Source organism: Rattus norvegicus, chromosome X (genome assembly GCF_036323735.1).
Source record: "Rattus norvegicus strain BN/NHsdMcwi chromosome X, GRCr8, whole genome shotgun sequence".
Taxonomy (NCBI): domain Eukaryota; kingdom Metazoa; phylum Chordata; class Mammalia; order Rodentia; family Muridae; genus Rattus; species Rattus norvegicus.
The window spans coordinates 3,125,459-3,129,006 of record NC_086039.1 but is presented as its reverse complement, the minus strand read 5'-3'; positions in this window follow the sequence as shown (position 1 = coordinate 3,129,006).

Sequence of the window (3,548 nt, the reverse complement as noted above, 5' to 3'; positions counted from 1 at the left end):
GATGGAGAAACCAAGATATTCCATGACAAAACCTAATTTATACAATATCTTTCTACAAATCCAGTGCTAAAAAGGATAATAAATGTTAAAGCCCCACATAAGGAGGCAAGCTAACCCTAGAAAAAGCAAGAAACTAACCGTCTTGGCAACAAAACAAAGAGAAGAAAAGCACACAAACATAATCTCACATCCAAATATGAATATAACAGGAAACAATAATCACTATTCCTTAATATCTCTCAACATCAATTGTCTCAACTCCCCAATAAAAAGAGATAGATTAACAAACTGGATACACAATGAGGACCCTGCATTCTGCTGCCTACAGGAAACACACCTCAGAGACAAAGACAGACACTACTTCAGAGTGAAAGGCTGGAAAACAACTTTCTAAGCAAATGGCCTGAAGAAGCAAGCTGGAGTAGCCATTCTAATATCAAATAAAATCAATTTTCAACTAAAAGTCATCAAAAAAGATAAGGAAGGACACTTAATATTCATCAAAGGAAAAATCCACCAAGATGAACTCTCAATCCTAAATATCTATGCTCCAAATACAAGGGGACCTACATACATAAAAGAAAGCTTACTAAAGCTCAAAGCACAAATTGCACCTCACACAATAATAGTAGGAGATTTCAACATCTCGCTCTCATCAATGGACAGAACATGGAAACAGAAATTAAACAGAGACATAGACAGACTAAGAGAAGTCATGAGCCAAATGGACTTAACAGATATTTATAGAACATTCTACCATAAATCAAAAGGATATACATTCTTCTCACCACCTCATGGTACTTCCTCCAAACTTGTCCATATAATCAGTCATAAAAGAAGCCTCAAAAGATAAAGAATGGTATAAATAATCCGATGCGTGCTATCAGATCACCACGGCCTAAAGCTGGTCTTCAATAACAATAAGGGAAGAATGCCCACATATACTTGGAAGTTGAACAATGCTCTACTCAACAATAACCTGGTCAAGGAAGAAATAAAGAAAGAAATTAAAGATGTCTTAGAATTTAATGAAAATGAAGGTACAACATACCCAAACTTATGGGACACAATGAAAGCTGTGCTAAGAGGAAAACACATAGCTCTGAGTGCCTGCAGAAAGAAACAGGAAAGAGCATATGTCAGCAGCTTGACAGCACACCTAAAAGCTCTAGAACAAAAAGAAGCACATACAACCAAGAGGAGAAGAAGGCAGAAAATAACCAAACTCAGAGCTGAAATCAACCAAGTAGAAACAAAAAGGATCATAGAAAGAATCAACAGAACCAAAAGTTGGTTTTTTGAGAATATCAACAAGATAGATAAACACTTTGGCAGACTAATAGAGGACACAGAGAGTGTGCACAAATTAACAATATCAGATATTAAAAGGGAGACATAACTATTGAATCACAGTAATAAAAAAAATCATCAAATCCTACTACAAAAACCTACATTCAACAAAACTTGAAAATCTGCAGGAAATGGATAATTTCCTAGACATATACCAGGTACTGAAGTTAAATCAGGAACAGATAAACCATTTAAACAACCCCATAACTCCTAAGGAAATAGAAGCAGTTATTAAATGTCTCTCAACCAAAAAGAGCCCAGGTCCAGACAGGTTTAGTGCAGAATTCTATCAGACTTTCATAGAAGACCTAATACCAATACAACCCAAACTACTCCACAAAATTGAAACAGATGGAGCACTACCGAATTCCTTCTATGAAGCCACAATTTCTCTTATACCTAAACCACACAAAGACCCAACAAAGAAACAGAACTTCAGACCAATATCCGTTATGAATATCGACGCAAAAATACTCAATAAAATTCTGGCAAACCGAATCCAAGAGCACATCAAAACAATCGTCCACCATGATCAAGTCGGATTCATCCCAGGCATGCAGGGATGGTTTAATATACAGAAAACCATCAACCTAATCCATTATATAAACAAACTCAAAGAACAAAACCACATGATCATTTCATTAGATGCTGAGAAAGCATTTGACAAAATTCAACACCCCTCCATGATTAAAGTCCTGGAAAGAATAGGAATTCAAGGCCCATACCTAAACATAGTAAAAGCCATATACAGCAAACCAGTCACTAACATTAAACTAAATGGAGAGAAACTTGAAGCAATCCCACTAAAATCAGGGACTAGACAAGGCTGCCCACTCTCTCCCTACTTATTCAATATAGTTCTTGAAGTTCTAGCCAGAGCAATAAGACAACAAAAGGGGATACAGATTGGAAAAGAAGTCAAAATATCACTATTTGCAGATGATATGATAGGATATTTAAGTGATACCAATAGTTCCACCAGAGAACTACTAAACCTGATAAACAACTTCAGCAAAGGGAGTGGGTATAAAATTAACTCAAATAAATCAGTATTCTTCCTCTACACAAAAGAGAAAGAGGTCGATAAAGAAATTAGGGAAATGACATTTTTCATAATAGTCCCAAATAATATAAAATACCTCAGTGTGACTTTAACCAAGCAAGTAAAAGATCTGTACAATAAGAATTTCAAGCCTCTGAAGAAAGAAATTGAAGAAGACCTCAGAAGATGGAAAGATCTCCCATGCTCATGGATTGGCAGGATTAACATAGTAAAAATGACCATTTTACCAAAAGTGATCTACAGATTCAATGCAATCCCCATCAAAATACCAATCCAATTCTTCAGAGAGTTATACAGAACAATTTGCAAATTCATCTGGAATAAGAAAAAACCCAGGATAGCTAAAACTATCCTCAACAATAAAAGGACTTCTGGGGGAATCAATATCCCTGAACTCAAGCAGTATTACAGAGCAACAGTGATAAGAACTGCATTTTATTGGTACAGAGACAGACAGATAGACTAGTGGAATAGAAATGAAGACCGAGAAATGAACCCACACACCTATCGTCACTTGATTTTTGACAAAGGAGCCAAAACCATCCAATGGAAAAAAGATAGCATTTTCAGCTGGTTCAACTGGAGGTCAACATGTAGAAGAATGCAAATTGACCCATGCTTATCACCCTGTACAAAGCTTAAGTCCAAGTGGATCAAGGACCTCCACATCAAACCAGATACACTCAAACTAATAGAAGAAAAAGTGGGGAAGCATCTCGAACACATGGGCACTGGAAAAAACTTTCTGAATAAAACACCAATGGCTTATGCTCTAAGATCAAGAATTGACAAATGGGATCTCATAATACTGCAAAGCTTCTGTAAGGCAAAGGGCACTGTTGTTAGGACAAAACAGCAACCAACAGATTGGGAAAAGATCATTACCAATCCTACAATAGACAGAGGGCTTATATCCAAAATATACAAAGAACTCAAGAAGTTAGACCACAGGGAGACAAATAACCGTATTAAAAATTGGGTTCATATACCTAAACCACACAAAGACACAACAAAGAAAGAGAACTTCAGACCAATTTCCCTTATGAATATCGACGCAAAAATACTCAATAAAATTCTGGCAAACTGAATTCAAGAGCACATCAAAACAATCATCCACCATGATCAAGTAGGCTTC